General features: G+C 35.3%; 1 non-coding gene across 1 annotated transcript; it reads right to left on the reverse strand.

Annotated features, from left to right (window-relative positions):
- Nucleotides 1-19,895: 19,895 nt before the first annotated feature.
- On the reverse strand, nucleotides 19,896-20,002 carry LOC141700799 (small nucleolar RNA R71). The gene has a single exon (XR_012566522.1). It is a non-coding gene; the product is annotated as a small nucleolar RNA R71 (small nucleolar RNA).
- Nucleotides 20,003-20,326: the final 324 nt, after the last annotated feature.

The following is a 20,326-nucleotide window of genomic DNA, read 5'->3' on the forward strand; positions in this document are numbered from 1 at the left end:
AAGAAATAGAATAATTAAAAGTCCCAAAATTTTATAAAAATAAAAATATGAAATTTTGTGGAGTTCTTGACACCCGAAGGGCCCCGAAAAAGTTATTTTTCGGGAAACGAGAAAATTCTTAAAATAACTGGATGTTCATAATAACGACATGGTACAAGCCAAATTGGTCAAAATAAGGCTTATAATTTTATTTGAAATACAACTATTAAAACAAAGTTAGGGTCGTATAACTTTTGATACAAAAGCTTTTAACAGAAAATAAAATATCCGATAAATACCCGGAAAATACCCTAACGTTACAGAACACACATAGGACATAATAGTTTGGGTTTTATGACTAAATACACTTAATGACATAATAAAACACATAATTTGACCCTTATTATGATATAATATAATCGTAATTTCCCAATCGTTACACACAAACTCACGGGAAGTTTCTTCTAATTAAAAGTCAGTCACACATCAAGACAATTATGAGGCCTCTTCATCTAGAGCTAATCTACCACAACAAAGAAAATGGACTATAGATCACCCGTTTGAACTTATTATTGGTGATGCAACTTCAAGAGTGCAGTCTAGGAAAGCAACTCAAGAAGAATGTTTATACAACAACTTCATATCTCCGGAAGAGCCTAAAAAGGTAGAAGATGATTTGTTGGATCCTGATTGGGTTTTAGCTATGCAGGAAGACCTAAACCAACTTGAAAGAAATGAGGTATGCAAGGTGGTACCCAAATCTAAAGGCAAAAATCCTATTGACACCAAATGGGTATTCAGAAACAAGATGGATGAAAATGACATAGTAGTCAGGAACAAAGCTAGATTGGTTGCTAAGGGCTATTGTCAACAAGAAGGAATAAATTTTGATGAGACATTTGCTCTTGTTGTAACGTCTGAGAAATATTATGTAATTATTTTTATCAATAAATAATTATTATGTGATTTTATGTGAATTTTGGTGAATTATTTGATTATTGATATTAATATTTGGATGTTTATTTCTGATAATATTAGGATATTTTAATTTTTATTTATCTAGAATTAAATATAGATAATTTTGGTATTTTTCTGGTAATTTTTGGATTATTATATGATTTTATAGGAATTTATAGAATTATTAATGATCATTTTTACGTAATTATAAAATTACTTTTTAGAATTAGAAATCGTCCCACTTCAACAGATTTTGCGTTTTTACAACCCGAAACTCTTCCGAAAACTTCTTCCTAACCTAATCTGGTAATTCTGAACACTTTTCATGTTTTGACTTTTTCGATCCGGGGTACGGTTTGACCCGTACGAGTCCCGGCGTAAAAATTTTGATACGCTAATCATTTTATAGATCGATAAAAATCCGTATTCTCGAAAGGCGAGGTATTATTACCCTATTTTTCTATGAAATGTTTTATAAGAGGCTCTTTTTTGATAATTATCCAAATTTGGTATTAAAACTATATCGTTATATAGTTACTTAGCGGCTGAGTAACCTATTTTTTGGATCCGATATGTAAATATAATTATTGAATTATTAAGTAAATAAAATATGTGATGGTTCTGTCAGCTATGTGTTGCTGTATGATTAATTGTTTGTGATTTGTTGGATGCGAGGATTAATGTTAGGTCACACACACTGTAGAAGTTGGTTGAATACAGTGTATAATACAATCAAATCGAATTAAGAACACAAGTATGTAACAAAGAATAATCTTATTAATAAAATAGTATTGCAATGGAACCGTTCTCTCTCAGTGATGAACAAATATCACGAGAGCTGCGAGGGTTACAATGAATAATATTCTCGATAATGATAACACTTCTAGTGTAAACCCTATGCTGTGTTTATATACCACACAGTTACAAGATAATCTCTAATTGATATCGAATATAATTCTGTATCCTAAAATATATCAATTAGTTATCTTTTCCTCCAAGTCTTCTATTCTTCATAGAATTCTTCTCCATGCATATCTCTTCTTGTTTTAGTCTTGATCTTCTTTCCCTTCAACCAGCCGCCTTCCTTATCTGAAAGTCTTCTTAAGTCCTGATATTTTCTCCTGATGAATATCTTCTGATATCTTAAGTTCTGATAACTTAAGTTCTGATATCTTAAGTTCTGACTTCTGTATAAGTATTGATTTCCAGTTAAGTCCTGATTTGTCCTCTTAGTCAAGATCTAAAAACTAAACACAAATCATTATTAGACATGACATCACAAATATATCTAACAATCTCCCCCAACTTGTAAATTAGCATAATATACAAGTTCAATAGATATTTGATGATGTCAAAAACATTAAGTACAAATGCATATGAGAATTTGACTAGATAACTACAAATCACAGTCCTTGTAGCTTTTACCATCCTTAAAGTCTAATATCAGCTTTAGCCTGTATATCCTTCAAAATTTAACAGTTGTAGTCCTCGACCTGGCTTCAGTGTGTGATCTCTTGAATGTCAGGAGTTGTTCTGAGATAGTTCTTCAGAAGAGTTCTCTCATCATATTCAAGTTTATTTATCATCCTCCTTTTAGTATCTTTAAGTTTAATTGTATCTTCTCCTGTCTGAAAGATAGCAGCCCTGAGATCATTAATATTTGCTTTCCTTATCTCCTGTTCTAATCTGATCAGATAAGCTTTGTCAGACTCCAGATTAAATTCAACACCCTTAATACCCAGAAAAGTAGTGATCTTGGCGGTATTGGGCTTCATCTCAACTAAATCACCATTATGAGCTCTGTACTTTGGATAGTATGGTCTGTCAGACTTTACAGAGTAAAGTTTCTTCTGCCTCTGAATATCAGATATTAAGTATCTGGCAGCACCATCTGTTGACCTGTTCTTCACTTGAACTAGAAATAAAACATGTTGTAGTTCTTCATAATACTTCAACCGAATTGCATCCTTTCTTATCTGGAATACTCTCCCATCTGTCATAAAATAAATCATTATGTCTTCTTTCAGCTTGGAGTTGTAAACCATCTGCACAGACTCTAATTTATTTAGTCTTTCTAGAGTTGTCCCTACTCCTGGTTCGTAAGGGATGTAGGATCTGAGGTAGAGTTGTTTATTCTTTTCTCATCAGGATTACCCAGTCCTTTTTTATCTCTAGCTTCCTTCCCTTGGATCAATCTACCCTGAAAAACATTTGTTGAAGTCTTCATAGGTTGAGCAGATTGTTGAGCTTTAGTAAACCCAGGTAGTAGAACTGTTGAAGGTTTAACATGAGCAATGTCAGAGGTTTCCTTTTCTTCTGATGTCAAGACAACTTGAGCTCTGTCAAAGGTTGCTTGAATATTCCTTTTCTCCTTCAAAATCAGACTTGCATCTTCATCAACATTTACTTTTAGATCCATGGTTGGCATATATATCTTTACAGATTCATCAACTTTTGCCTTACCCTTGAATCTCGGATCAACTTCCATCTGTGATATGGACTTGGCCTTAGATGCCTCAATATTTGTCCTCTCTTTGATCACAATGCCCTTAGGCTTGGGTGGTTTCTTTGCTGTGACTTGAGTTTTAGACTTTGACTTAGATTTGTCATTTTCAGCTTTCAGTCTAATCTCTTTTTCCTTCAGACTTTCAATATCCATGCCTGGATTGTCCTTTAGGAACAACCTTTTGTAGATCTCTTCATCAAGTTTCAGAGTTTGTTCATCAGAACTTATCCTTTTAGTATCAGAACTTGTTCTTTGACTTATAGTTCTGGCTTCCCTTGATAAAGAACCCCTGCCTTGACTTAGACCTCTACTCCTTTCAGAGTTTCCCTGGTCTTCATTATCATCATCCTTACCCTTCAGTGGTTGATCAGTTGTGCATTTGGACTTAATCACTTTCTCCCCCTTTTTGGCATCATCTGGTAGAAGCAGGGAGACAAGCAATTTCACAGAGTTTTGGATTTCATTGAGTTGGTTTTGTTGAGCAGCTTGATTCTTTAAAATATCAGATAGTTGAGCTTGCTACTTTTCTTGAGTCTTTTCTAAATACTCAATGCGGTCAAAGGCTGGCTTAAAAAACCTTTTCTTGTCCAATGTGACATTCATGGTTTGCTTAGTCACTGTATCTTGAATTTTGTCCACCTTGGCTTGAGTTATAGAGTGTTGACCTTGAAGATTCCTAGTACTCAATGCAGTAACTCTGAGCTGTGCTTTGAAGTCATCATTCAACAACATTTCATCAGATTTAGCCAGGTGCTCAGCAAGAACATCTGCAGTAGGAAAAAAATCAACTTTGTTCCACTCCTTGATCCATTATCTTCCTCTGTTAGTTTCACTCAAAGGAACTGGTGCATCCTTTCTCACAAACTTCTTAATCAAATCAGCTTTACAAACTGCTTGTGGAGGTGCATGTCTAGAAGGACCAGCTTCATCGGCATTTATATTTGTAGCAGCTTCACAAGTATTTTCTTTAATAGAACTTACAGAATCTTCAGTATCAGCATCTTTCGATAGAATGATTGTATGTGAAGCAATAGAAGATTCATCTGCATGGTCATCAGCATCTAGCAATGGAGTTGTTGGTGGAGTGTGCTGAGAAAGATGTGAAGTAGATGGAGCTTCCAGATACAAGACCAAAGGCACATCCAAGTTATTGATATCAATTTCAACACTTCTGCCTGGGTTTTCAGCATGTACTGGAGAGTTTATTGGAGACACAGGAGGTGTAGGCAATGGAGTAGTCTCTGGCTCTTGTATTGGAGATTTGTGAGCTTCATGAAGTTATGGCTCAGCAGTTGGAAGAGATTCAACTACAGTAGGTTCTTGTGGGATCAGAGATTCCTGACCCCCTTCCATAGCTGCTGCTTCCATTCCTTCTTCAGAGGTTGATTCTTCTACAGCCCTCCTTGTTCTTTTCTTTTTAAGTCTCTTAGCTGGTGGAGAGACTCTGGGAGTTTGATCATCATAGTTTAGCTTTCTAAGCCTTTTTAGGGGCCTAGAACTCCCAGTTTCTTGAGCTGTCTGAGAAGAGACCTTCTAAGCTACTTCAACAACAGGTTTTGATGGTTGAACCTGTGCCTCATCATTAGACTCATCTCTTAAAATCATCTTCCTTCTTTTCAGTTGTGCCAGAGGTACTGTCTTAGTCCTCTTTGCTCTAGAAGAAGAAGGCTTCACCTGATTATGTGTTGATGGATGGTTGGCATGTTCTGATGTGTGTGTTTGTTGAGTGGCAGTAGTAGGTTCTGATGGCTGTTGTGGTTGTGGTTGTTGTTGTTGTTGTGGAACATCAGGATATAATACAGAGTAAGTATTAGCATCAACATTTACAAGGGCTTGCTTTACTGCTAAAGGAATTCTAAGGGGCCTCAGAACTTTCTTTTTGTTATCAGGAGTTAAAAGATCAGTAAAAGCCCTTTTTGCTAACCGAAAAGGTTCTATGTGTTCACTTGCTAGTTGTGGTTCATCTGATGTACAGTAACTGTAAATTAACTGATAGAACCTAGCAAATAAACTACATTCCTGTCCTCTTTCATTCTATATCCTATAAAACATAACACAGTCTTGGCATGATTAAAGTGAGACTGGTTTAAGAGAGCATACCCAATTTGTTGAGTCAGAATCGGAATGGCGTCAAAATTTGAGCATTTGTTTGCGAACGCCTTGGTGATGCAATCGAAGAAAAAGCTCCATTCTCTTCGAATATGTGGGCGTTTTAGTTGGCCCAACTTTGCCAAACTCTCATCATACCCTAAATTAGCCATCATTTGCTGTAGCAATGGCTCCTCAACAGCAGAACTGAACTGATAGTTCTCAGGTAGATGTAGAGCTTTCCTGACTGTTGCCGGAGTAACAACGTACTCCACCTCTTTTGCTATAAAACTGATGCTTGGAGTCCCATCCTTACCACCATCATCATAAAGTCCTGTTCGCCAAAACATCATAACTTGAGTTCCAGATAAAGTGGATGGCTGCGTCAAAGTGAACCCTATTTCACTGTGAGCCAAGAAGTCCTGAACAAAATGAAGTTCCGACGGAGCATCACTCTTTGTTAGAATGGCAGTGTAGTTGTTGGGGACGAACTTTGCTCCATTAAAGATTAGACCCTTGGGTGCCATTGAAAAAGAAGTGAGAAATAAGAATGCCTGAAAGGTGTTTGGTAAAATGCCTGTGTAAAAACCGTCAGTGAATATAGAGAGAATAAGAGAAAAGAGAGAGAGTATTGAATACAAAAGTAGATAAAAGATTTAAAATCTTTTCGCTCTTTTACTTATACACGCCACTTGACAACAATTAAGATGAATTGGAATAGTCTTTACACCTGTCAGCCATTCAGTAGTTAAGACAATAGTTAATGGGCACGGGAAATAAGTAATGATTTCTATGCACATGCAGTTTTTCAAAAAAAATTGTTCCCACTAAACAAATGATTATGACTATCTTTATCTCACTTAAACCAATATTCTGATAAAATAGAACCGTTCAAGTATTAACGAAAACTAAATCAAGTAAATAAATAATGCCATGTAAGCATCATAACTTGACTATTATCGGAATTTAAAGGTCATCAGAATATGGCTTTTGTACTCAAAAAGTGAATGTTTATTTCTTTTAATTCTTCACACAAATATTGATATGGTTTCCGCAGAACTTAATCATCAGAACTTCCATCAGAACTTGTCCTCAGAATTTATGCAACTGACACTTAAACTGTTCATCTAAAATAACATTGATCACCACAGTAATTTTCATCATTCATATGGAGTGTAAGTGTGTGCTTTAATATAAATATTAGACAAAGAGTAAAGTCTGATTCACTTCAGTACATCTTAGAAATAAGGAATAACTAAGAACTTTGCTCAAAATCTGTCATTAGTCTGAATTCTACTATAGAATGAGTTCATGCATGAGTCCACCTCAACTATTTTGTGCTCATTTTATGCATCTTTTGATATTCTTTTTTCACTGGAGCTCCTCAGTGTAAGTGAGTCACAACTGCTTATCAGAATTTATACTATTATCAGAGTATTTCTCCAGTAATCAGAGAATGTGAAAAGTCACTAAGAAAAATTTATTTTGCTTTTCTAATGCATATTAATTAATACCAGCAATGCACTTGGGTCTTCCCTCTAACATATATTTTTCTCTAGATCTCAAAGGAGTACCGGATATTTATTTCTTTTCTTTACTTTTTCTTTTAATAAGTGAGGCTTATAAGCACTTAGTACATCCATAAGATTTACCAACATCAGAACTTAACAGATAAGAAGCACTATTCTAGTTTTTGACTTAGTAATAAGATACACAAAGTAAACCTAACCAAGCTCAATATCAGAATTTGCTTGTGTTAAAAGATTTCCACATAAACAATTACTTCAAACATGGGATCTTTAGTATATTAGAGACTACTAGGTCAACATTTAGCACAGTTATCCTCATTGGATTGAATAGTCACAGAAACATTCATATCACTATTAGAGATTAGAAATTCACATCAGACAACAATCAGCACTTAGGTAAATTTCAATTTAAATACAGATTACATAAAGATAGTAATATCTGTAAATACTGATCATAAGGTATGATGTATCAGAACATAAACTAAATAGATTTAGAGAAAGAACCTGAAACCATGCCAAGTTCATTTACCAATCTTGTAAAAGTAGCTTCTCATAGTGGTTTTGTGAAAATATCTGCTAGTTGTTGATCTGTTGGAACAAAATGCAATTCCATTGTACCTTACATCACATGTTCCCTTATGAAGTGGTACCTAATGCTGATGTGCTTTGTCATTGAGTACGGAACTCGATTACCTGTCATAGCAATAGCACTTTGATTATCACAGTAAATGCGTATTTTAGAATATGTTAACCCATAATCTAGTAACTGATTCTTCATCCAAAGAATTTGTGCACAACAGCTTCTTGCAGCAATGTACTCTGCCTCTGTAGTTGATGTGGAAATTGACTTTTGTTTCTTGCTAAACCAAGAAACTAATCTGCCTCTAAGAAATTGGCAGCTTCCACTTGTGCTTTTCCTATCAATTTTGCACCCTGCAAAATCTGCATCTGAGTAACCTATTAGCTGAAAGTCTGATTCCCTAGGATACCACAATCCTAGATCAGTTGTACACTTAAGGTACTTGAAAATTCTTTTCACAACTGTTAAGTGAGGTTCTCTTGGATCTGCTTAAAATCTTGCACAAAGACAGGTAGCATACATGATATCATCTACTTGCATTTAGATAGTGTAGTGAGCCAATCATACCTCTATAATCAGTAATATCTACTAATGTATCAGTATCCTTATCCAATTTTATTGCAGTGGCCATAGGAGTGGATGCACTTGAACAGTCTTGCATTCCAAATTTCTTCAACAAATTTCTGGTGTACTTAGATTGACAAATAAAAGTTCCTTCTTCATTCTGCTTGACTTGAAGGCCCAGAAAATAGCTAATTTCTCCCATCATACTCATGATATATTGACTGCATTAGCTTGGCAAACTTTTTACAAAGTCTGTCATTTGTAGAGCCAAAAATGATATCATCAACATATATCTGCACCAAAAGTAAGTCCTTTCCATGGTTGAGATAGAATAAAGTTTTGCCAATAGTCCCTCTGTTAAATCCACTTTCCAGAAGAAACTGACCTAATGTCTCATACCATGTTCTTGGAGCTTGCTTAATGCCATAAAGTGCTTTATCAAGCCTGTAGACATGATTAGGAATTTTTGAATCTACAAAACCTGGAGGTTGTTCAACATATACTTCTTCTTCCAATTCTCCATTAAGAAAAGCACTTTTTACATCCATTTGAAAGACTTTAAACTTTTTGTGAGCAGCATAAGCCAGAAATATCCTTATGGCTTCCAATCTAGCAACTGGTGCAAATGTTTCATCATAATCAATTCCCTCATGTTGAGAATATCCTTTTGCAACTAGCCTTGCTTTGTTTCTTGTAATTATGCCATCACTATCAGTTTTATTTCTGAACACCCACTTTGTACCAACAACAGATCTATTCTTTGGTCTTGGCACTAGGGTCCAGACTTTATTTCTTTCAAATTCATTTAAGTCTTCCTGCATTGCTTGCACCCAATCAGCATCTTGAAGAGCTTCTTCTACTTTCTTTGGTTCAGTCTGAGAAAGAAAAGAATGATAGAGACATTCATTTGATGTTGTTGTTCTAGTTCTAACACCTGCTTCAGGATTTCCAATAATCAAGTCATGTGTATATGCTTTAGTCCACTTTCTTGTAGATGGAAGGTGATCTCTAGAACTGGATGCTCCCCCATGATCCATGCTGTCTCCATCAACATTTTCTAATACTCCCCCTAAAATTATGCTCTCTGAGTTGGATCCTTCAGAATTTGAGTTTCCAGAATTATAAGAACTTGGCCCATCAGAATTTGATGAATCAGAACTTGAAGAGCATGTTCTAGGTTCGGATGCTTCTCGAGATGTGGTTGGATCTTCTATATGCTCCCCCTGCACAGGTGCATTTTCCTTTGGCGTAGTCACTACAGTTTCAATAGCATCAGAGTTTAACCCATCAGAGTTTGTAGTATCAGGATTTAGACTATCAGAATTTAAAACTTCATTCTCAAATCTCAGCTGATCATGATCATTGAAATCTTCAAGTCCAGTAATCTTCTTATCATCAAAAGAGACATTGATAGATTCCATGACAACCCTTGTTCTTAAATTATAGACTCTGAAGGCTTTTGTGGAAAGTGGATATCCAACAAAAATTCCTTCATCAACTTTTAGATCAAATTTGGATAGCTGTTCAGGATGAGTCTTAAGAACAAAACACTTGCATCCAAATACATGAAAGTACTTCAGATTTGGCTTCTTTTTCTTCACCATCTCATATGGTGTCTTTCCATACTTGTTGATAAGTGTTGCATTCTGAGTAAAACAAGCAGTCTGCACAACTTCAGCCCAAAAGTAGGTTGGTAACTTTGCTTTATCAAGCATAGTTCTTGCTGCTTCAATAAGAGTTCTGTTCTTTCTTTCAATAACTCCATTTTGCTGTGGAGTTCCAGGAGCAGAGAATTCCTGCTTTATTCTATAGTCTTTGCAGAACTCTTCCATAATCATATTCTTGAACTTAGTGTCATTATCACTTCTTATAATTTTCACAGAGTCTTTGACCAATTTATCCAGTTGTTTGACATGATCAATCAAGATAGATGCAGTTTCACTTTTTGTGTGCAAGAAATACACCCATGTGTATCTGGTAAACTCATCTACTATGACCATAGCATATTACTTCTTTGCAATAGACATGACATTCACTGGACCAAATAGATCAACATGTAGTAGGTGATAAGGCTCAAGAATTGAAGATTCAGTCTTGCTCTTGAATGAAGATTTTCTTTGTTTTGCCTTTTGACATGAATCACAAAGGCCATCAGGAGCAAATACTGATTTTGGCAGTCCTCTCACAAGATCTTTCTTGACTAGTTCATTTATATTGTTAAAATTTAAATGAGAGAGTTTCTTGTGCCAATCCTAGCTTTCTTCAATTGATGCTCTGCTTAACAGACAGATTGCAGAACCATCAGAACTTGTTAAAAGCTTGGCTTCATAAATGTTACCATACCTGTATCCCTTCAGAACACCTTTGCCTGTAGATTTTCTTACAACTTAATAGTGTTCGTCAAAGAAATCCACATGATAACCTCTGTCACAGATTTAACTAACACTCAGCAGATTGTGTTTAAGTCCTAAGACTAGAGCTACTTTTTCAATGATGACATTCCCAAGATTGATATTGCCATATCCCAGAGTTTTTCCCATGTTGCCATCTCCATAAGAAACTCCTGGGCCAGCTTTCTCCACAAAGACTGGTAGCAGGGCTTTATTTCCAGTCATATATCCTGAACATCCACTGTCCAGAACTAGGATGTTTTTCCTGTTGCCCTGCAATCATAAAAACCACTAATGATTAGTTTTAAGGATCCAGACTTGCTTGGATCCTTTGGCCTTATCAAGTTTGTTAGCATTACCAGCGGATTTAACTTCAGAGTTATGCTAACATTTTTCATATCAGATTTTACAGTATCAGACTTTGCATCAGAACTTACACTAGAAGGAATAATGCTAACTTTCTTTAAAGAAGGTTTTATTTGATAATAATCATAGTACAAACTATGATATTCCTTACAAGTATAAATGGAATGCCATAAACTACCACAATGAAAACAAGGATTTTGTGGTTTAAACCTAACAGACTGACTCTTAACTCCTGATTTAGGAGGTAAAGAGTTTATATCCTTATTCTTCCTGCAAAAAGAAGCAAGATGGTTAGTGCTTCCACAGTTATTGCATTTCTTTCTAGGAGCATTAGGAACAAACTTATAAATATTGCTTTTATTCACACCTTCCTTTTCATTCCTATTTTTCCTAGGTGGTTTTACCTTGTTTACATTCTTAATCTCTTTCATCTTATACTTAAGCTGCTTCTTTGTCATTAAGCCTATGTTAACTTCAGCTTGTTTATCCTGTTTTAATTTGTCATAAGTTGACTCTGCCTTAACTTCTGTATCAATATCTTTCATCTTTTCAGAATCAGACTTTACAGTTTTAGCTACAAACTTAACAGGATTTACCTTTAGCTTAGTAGTCTGTTTAAGAATAATTGGCTTAATTTGTTCAGTTCCTATTTCACTTTTATCATCTCCATAACCTAACCCCTCTTTCCAGTTTCCACTACTTAGCAAATTCTAAGTTGTTCTGCCAGAGTTAGTTCAAGTCCTGATAATCTCTCTTTCCTTTTCTAACTCAGTTTTTAGAGATTGATTCAATTTTAGCACTTCATCTCTAACATAAAAAGCATCATCTCTTTATTTCTGAGTTTGATGGAACATAACTAAATCCTTTTCTAAATAGTCATTCCTTTTCTTAAAAGCCAGATTTTTAGAAGTTAACCTATCACATGTTAAAGTCTGATCTCGATAGCTAATCAATATGGTTTAAGATAAGATCTCAACTCAGTAATATCATCAGTATGAAAAGCATAAGTTGTTTGAGGTACCTTTAACTCAGCAGCTTCAGAACTGCTATCAGCATTTGCCATCAAGGCATAGTTCACTTCATCTGTAGAATCTGAAGTGTCAGTCCAGCTTTTCTTCTTTGTGACAAGTGCCTTGCCTTTGTCACCTTTTCCTTTTTTTCAATCAGGAGATATGTGGCCTTTCTCACCACAATTATAGAATTTAACATTTGAGTAATCTCCTTTGTCAGACTTTCCTCCTTTGCCTTCAGATTTTCTGAAACTCTTCTTATCAGAACTTCCACTTTTCCTGGAAACCTTCTTTCCCTTTCTGAATTTCCTGTAGGCTATTTTTGCGATACCCTTCACCATAAGAGCACACAATTTCATCATCTCTTCATCAGCATCCATCTTAGATAGACTTTCAGTTTCTGAATACTCCTCATCATCATCAGAACTTAATGAATATGAATCAGACTTTATGATGAGAGCCTTTCCTTTGCGTTTTTTTGAGGCAGCCACTTTGGGGGATTCCTCCTCAGCCTTAAGAGCAACTGTTCTTGACTTTCTCCCATGCCTCTTACTTCTTTGATCCATCTCAAGTTCATGAGTTTTGAGCATACCATAAATTTCATCAAGAGTAGTTTCATCAAGAGCATAGTTATCTCTTATAGTAGTTGTCTTCAAATCCCAACTTTCAGGAAGAGCTAACAGGAATTTTAGATTTGAATCTTCAAGATCATATTCCTTGTCAACCAGTGATAGATCATTCAAGAGTTTGACAAACCTGTCATATAATCCAGTTAATGACTCATCAGTTTTTGAGTCAAAGTGCTCATACTCTTGAGTGAGTATAGTCTTCCTGTTCTTCTTGATTGCATCAGTTCACTGACACCTTGTTTCCAAAGCATCCCATATCTCCTTTGCAGTCTTGCAATTAATTACCCTGTTTGACATGACATTATCAATGGCACTATGCAGCAAATGCCTTACCTTTGCATCCTTGGCAATAGATGAGATATCTTCTGCCGTATACTCATTTTTCTCCTTTGGTATGGTCTTTGCTGGCTGATCTGCAACTACAACAGAGAGCTTGGTTGGCTTATATGGTCCTTCATTGTCAAGGTATTCTGGATCTGTAGCTTCGAGAAACATATCCATCCTCACTTTCCATATGGGATACTCAGAAGGTCTCAGCATGGGAACCCTAATAGTCTCATATTGACTGTGGATTTGAGTCTTTGGAGTTTCTTCAGTTTTGGTGGGCTTGGTTGGAGTTTGTTCTTCTTCAGTCATGATTGTTTTAGATCTTTACTGTATGTGTGTTAACAGATAGGCTCTGATACCACTTGTTAGGTCATATACACTGTAGAAGGGGGTTGAATACATTGTATAATATAATCAAATCGAATTAAGAACACAAGTATGTAACAAAGAATAATCTTATTAATAAAACAGTATTACAATGGAACCGTTCTCTCTCAGTGATGAACAATTATCACGAGAGCTGCTAGGGTTACAGTGAATAATATTCTCGATAATGATAACACTTCTAGTATAAACCTATGTTGTGTTTATATACCACACAGTTACAAGATAATCTCTAATTGATATCGAATATAATTTTGTATCCTAAAATATATCAATTAGTTATCATTTCCTCCAAGTCTTCTATTCTTCATAGAATTCTTCTCCATGCATATCTCTTTTTGTTTTAGTCTTGATCTTCTTTCCCTTCAATCAGCCGCCTTCCTTATCTGAAAGTCTTCTTAGTCCTGATATTATCTCCTGATGAATATCTTCTGATATCTAAAGTTCTGATAACTTAAGTTCTGATATCTTAAGTTCTGACTTCAGTATAAGTACTGATTTTCAGTTAAGTCTTGATTTGTCCTGTTAGTCAAGATCTGAAAACTAAACACAAATCATTATTAGACATGACATAACAAATATATCTAACAATTAATTTTATAATTAATTATCGAGTTGTATGAATTTAATTCATTTTTAAAGTAATTTTATTACATATTTATTCTTATAAATGCTAAAATAGTTTCTAAAATTATTTTTGTTGCTCTATAATATTATTTCTTATTTTTAGGAATTTATAAAAATTTAGAAAACAATATATTATTGATTATTTATCCCTAAATAATTTTCTGATTGCATTTAATTGTAAAAATCAGTATTTAATTCTAGAATGCTTCAAAAATTATGAAAATTTTATTTTATTAACTTTTAAATATTTCGAGAATTTCAAAATTATCCCGGCAATTTTCTGTCTTTCATTTATCCGCACGTTTGTTCTTTAATTTACAAAACGCGGGTCTGATTTGCGTTTCAAAAATGATTTAAAAATAATAATAAATTTTTAAAATTCCAAAATGCTTGTATATCATCAGTTTTAAATGTTGTAGGAACTTTGAGAATTATTTTTGAGACTATTTCAATTTGTTCTATTCGTAAAGTGTATCGTGATTAAATAAATTGGGGTGTTCAGTTGCGGTATCGAGGAAAGAAACCGGGTAAATAAACCCGATTTCATCCCCTTTCCTGATAAATCCCTAGGCTCTCTCTCCCTCTATTTTTTCAGCTCTCTATCCTCTCCCTCATCGATCTCTCACTCTTTTTTTCTCCCAATCTCTCCCGATTCTCTCCTCCCCTTCCTTCTTCTTTCTTTTTTTGATTATTTCCCCTCCTTTCGGCTATTTTCTCCTGTTCCCATGCCGCCGCCGCCGTGGTTCTGTTTTCCAGCCGATTTTCCGGCGTTCTGGTTGCTGCCTCGTTCTTTATTTCTCCGGTTTATTTCCGGTCCTAGACGGAAAACCCGAGTATCGACATCGGACTAGGAACGATCTAGTGATTAGACGTCGAGATCAATGAAATTCCAATTGAAGGCCTGAATGTTGGGATCGTATCCAAAATGGGATAGTAGTTTGACGATAAAGCCGAACGTTCAAGTCAAACCGAAGTCAACCGATAATAGTGGTTAAATCTTATTGAGGCAAGTATTCCTGATTTTTCTTTTAAAATACTGTAAATATTTATTCGTTCCTATTCTAAGTTCAGAATAGTTAACTGTTTTATATTTCACAGCAATTACTCTTATTATGCCAGTTCTTTTCATTATTGTTCATACAATTCGATTGCTCTCTTGAGCAAATACCCATTCTTTCGAGTTATTTGCGAACCCTGAGTTGGGATGTTTTGAATTCAAAATGATTTGACATCAAAATACTCCACGGGCTGGATAATGATGATGTGTTGAATTAAGTTTTACTTCATCCTAAGGACCGGGAAATGACCGGTGCCTTGAGATGGGCCGTAGAGCCTGGGGACCCGACTGGATCTATACAGGTAGGTATAGATCTGAAGTGTATCCTGACCGATCAGCAGGATATAGATGTGAACTAGTGTCTAGTCTAATTTATTATTAATCGCCATTAACGGCATTCTCTCTCGAAAGGTTTTATGATTCTAAAACCGGACAAAACCCTGATTTAGGAGATAAATCTGGGAATCGCTTGTCACTTTTGGATTTATAGTTTATTCGCTCAACTCACTCAAATAAATAGAATTGTTTAAAAGTGTTTAAAGATTTTGTCCGGAAATTTCCTTTGACATTAATGTTTGAAACTCAAATTATATACTTGTTGGGCATTTTTGGCTCACTCTTGCTTTGTAAATTCTTATTTCTTCCAGAGACAGATAAGGTTAAAAGTGAATAGCTCTCGTTAGACAACAGAAGTTAGAGAGATCTCCGCTGCGAAAGGACGAAGTTGTGAGAAAATAAGACACAGGCATTAGCTTAAAGGTATTTAAACTTGTATTCTAGTTATTATGAGTTGTAAAAGGTTAGATTCTTGTTTCATACAATAACCTATAAATGATCCGAATTCAAGGGGCTAATTGAATATTCTTTTATTTTATGTAAAGATTGTTTAATGACACCAAATCTTGACCCCAGATTTGGGTTGTTACACTTGTTGTAAGACTTGAAGCCATCAAAATTTTTCTAGCATATGTAGCCCATGCCAATTTCAAGGTCTATCAAATGGATGTTAAAAGTGCATTTCTGAATGGAGATTTGGAGGAGGAAGTATATGTCCTAGCCTCCTGGATTTGAAGACCCCAACTTTCCAGAATATGTCTACTATCGTTTGAAAGCACTTTTTGGATTGAAGCAAACACCTAGAGCCTGGTATGACACTTTGTAAAAGTTTCTCCTAGAAAATCATTTCACAAGAGATTATGCAGGTTGTAAAATTGATAGAAAAAGTACAACAGGAACCTGTCAATTTTTAGGAAATAAGCTATTATCCTGGTTCAGTAAAAAGCAAAATTCAGTTTCTACTTCTACAACTGAGGGTGAATATATTACAGCTAGCAGTTGTTGTGCACATATTTTATGGATGAAAAACAAACTGTTGGATTATGGTCTATAGGTGAATAAGATTCCTACTTTCTGTGATAACACAAGTGCCATTGCAATTACTGAAAATCTAGTACAACATTCAAGAACCAAGCAAATTGACATCAAGTACCATTTCATTCGAGAGCATGTCATGAATGGTATTGTGGAACTTCATTTTGTTCCAAGTGAGAAGCAACTTGCAGACATCTTTACCAAGCCACTTGATGTGTCCACCTTTACTAGGTTGGTATGAGATATAGGTATGCTTAATTACTCTTAATTTTTTTATGTCTAAGCAATTTGAAATGCAGCCAGATTAAAATTTGATGTTTGTTGTCAAAGATGAAATTTTGGCCAAGTCAAAATTTACAATTCGACGGATGTTCATTATCCGTCGAAAATGACTATCCGTTGAATTTAATTATCTGTTGAATAATCAAATATTATTCTGGGTATGTTAGGTCACACAACACTATAGAAGGGGGTTGAATATAGTGTTTATATAATCAAATCGATTTAGAACACAAGTATGTAACAGTAATCAAGTTTATTCAATATAATAAGCTCTATTACAAAGTAGGTTAAACTAATCTCTTAGTGATGAACAATATCACTAAGAGTTGCTAGGTTACAATGAATAATGTTCTCGCGAATGATAACACTTATAGTGTAAACCCTAAGCTGTGTTTATATAGTACACAATTACAAGATATCTTCTAATTGATATGGAATATAATTATGTCTCATAAAATATATTAATCAGATATTATCTTCTGTAGTCCTATAGCTGTCCAACTCTTCATGCATATCTTCTTTTGTTTTAGTCCAGATCCTCTCCTGTAAATCAGCTGCATTCCTTATCTGAAGTACCCGCACTTAAGTCCTGATATAAATCCTGACGGCCTTAAGTTCTGATATAAGTTTTGACATTAGTAAGTTCTGATTTCCAGTAAGTCCTGATAAGTCCTGATATTAAGCTCTGAAACTAAACAAATCAGATTAGACATGACATCACGAATATATCTCACAATCTCCCCCAACTTGTAAATTATGAAAAATATACAAGTTAATAGATTTGATGATGTCAAAAACATTTAAGTACAAATGCAATGAGAGTTTATTTAGACAACTAACTACAACTTACAATACATGTAACTTTACAAATACCACTGGATCAATCTGAATCCAAAGTGATTCCTTGTAAAGTCTTTTACCAGCTTGTCTTCAACTTTTCTTAGAACTTCAACTAATTGTGCTTTGACTTGCACCAGTTCCTCATCTTCATTATCACCAATTTGATAAATGGTTGTTCTGAGTGCTGGAATAGATGTTCTTTCAAGACCATCTCCAAGTCTGATAACTCTAGGATGTGAAGAGTCTTCATTGTAGCATAGACACTTTCCTTTTAGAATAACTTCCACCTTAGTAGAGTTCTTCCTCACAGGAATCTCTCTTCCATTATCTTCAGTTATTTTTGGAATGTACTGAGAAGCCTTTGTATCAGAGATTCTGAGAAGATCTCTTATAGCCTGATAAATGGATTTTATATCCACTTGGAACGCTTTATTACAAGCTTAAATTGGTGTTTTGGACTCAAGTTGTTGGTATTTTAATGTGTTTTTGTGTTATTACATTTCAGGTATCAGTTAAATGAAGAAAGGAGCTTTTAAAGGAAATATGATGAAAAGTGATCAGATTTGGAAGCCAAGGCCATTGTCAAGTTGTAGAGAATCTCGTTAGCTTCACGTGGGCAGTTTAATCGCCTAATTTTGTCGAGTAGAACTCAAGTTATGGCCAAAATAAGATTCATCAAATTTTCCAGAAGCCGCCCACGCGGCCGCGTCAGAAGTGCACGCGACCACATGCCGACACACGGCGGCGTCAGACCCGCACGTGACATCATGCTGATGCGCATCTGATTTCGCTAAAAAAGGCTTTTTTTGAGTGGAATTTGATAATTTTAAGGGTACAGGTCCACTAGGGGCTTATAAAAACTTAAAAAAAAAGGTTTTCATCATCCGGGAAGATTGGGAGATCAAGGAAAAGACATAGAAGCACAAAACAACTCTGAAAAAGAAGATCTTGTTTTCTACTTTTGATTCTTTTAAAATAGTTGTAACTTTGGATGCTCATTTTCATTCTTGTTGAACCTAGACCTTTTTTATTCGTACTTTGATTATTATTCAGTTTATTAAGACCTTGTTTTATACCATGCTTTTTTTAGAACCCAAGATGATGATAAGTTCAATTATGGGCTAATCGTTATCATGGGATTCTAGCGGATTTACTTATGGATTTCAATAAATAATTTGTTTCGATATCTTGGTGTGTGGTGATTGATTGATATCCTAGTATTGGTTGTGCTTATTCGTCTTATGTGCGTAGCTAACATGTAAGATAGCGTGTTAATCTCTATTGAAGCGACAGTGAATATAGAGGTTTAGAACTTGCCATGCTAGCATAGGTTCATGTATTTGTTATGCATGATTCATAGGTAATTTTAACCATCTTACTTGCCCTATGTAATCACGATAGATAACTTGCGCATTAAACCGTTATGTTTTCAATTCTTATAGACACATAAGGACTAAGCATAATTGGTGTATATTCAACTTCTATCTCTTTTGTGGATGCTTGGTAGTAGGGTATTCGTACAATGAAAGTTGGTGTTTACTAGTTTCGTGTTATCTGATTAGTGTCATCACCATTACATGCTAAGGTTAAGAACAATAAGGCTATTGAATGAAGTATTTAATGAAGTTAGAATCCCATGTTTGTCATATATAATAATTCAACCTCAATTCTCTTAGTTAATGTTATTTAGTATAATCTCTTAGTTTAATAAAAACCCAATTTGTTATTTGTCTTAGCATTGAGTGATAACCATACATTGTTGCATAGGTGCATAAATTGAACTTAACCTAAACTAGTCTATGTGGGAATGAATCTGATTTATATCCTATACTACTTGCGAACGCGTATACTTGCATAATTTTAGCGCGTGTTTTCGCCCTAACAAGTTTTTGACGCCGCTTCCGGGGACTCGGTGTTAATTTTAGTTTATGTGCTTGTCATCAGTGGTCGTTCAAGTTCACTGACTCGGAATCTTTTACTTTCATGGTTTATTTGTTTGTGTTTCAGGTACTCATTATAATAGGAGATCCAGCAACACGAACGAAAGCTTTGATGGATTTTTCTTAACCCAAGATCAATGGCATTCAATCTAGCATTGTCAGGCCAGCTATCACAGCTAATACCTTTGAGATCAAGCCTGGCATAATTCAATGGGTGCAGAATTCAATCCAATTTGGGGCTTCTTCAACGGAAGATCCCAATATGCACATTAGGGATTTCATTGAGATCTGCGACACCTTCAAGTTCAACAGTGTTTCTGAAGATACTATGAAGCTGAGATTGTTCCCATTCTCTTTGAGGGACAAGGCTAAGAACTGGTTACACTCTCTACCAGCTGGTTCGATTACTACTTAGGAAGATCTTGGTCAGAAGTTTCTTACTAAATTCTTCCCTATGGCGAAGACAGCTGCACTCAGGAATGCTATTACTCAATTTACGCAGTAAACGGGAGAATCACTATGTGAAGCTTGGGAGCGCTACAAGGAGATGCTTAGAAAGTGTCCTCATCAAGGAATGCCTGATTGGATGATCATCAATTGTTTTTACAATGGGTTGGGAGCACAGTCCAGACCCATGCTCGATGCAGCATCAGGCGGAGCATTATGGGCAAAAAGCTAGGAGGAAGCTTATGATCTAATTGAACTGGTGGTTGCTAATGAATATCAGTATCCAACCCAGAGATGTCCACAGGGCAATGTAGCAGGAGTTCTTGAAGTGGATAGAGCTACGGCTGTCACTGCTCAACTAAAGGCGTTGTCTATGAAGATCGATTCTCTGGCTAACTATGGTGTTAAGTAGATAATTAGTATTTGTGAGCTGTGTGCAGGTTCGCATGTGAC

Source organism: Apium graveolens, unplaced genomic scaffold (genome assembly GCF_009905375.1).
Source record: "Apium graveolens cultivar Ventura unplaced genomic scaffold, ASM990537v1 ctg292, whole genome shotgun sequence".
Classification (NCBI taxonomy): domain Eukaryota; kingdom Viridiplantae; phylum Streptophyta; class Magnoliopsida; order Apiales; family Apiaceae; genus Apium; species Apium graveolens.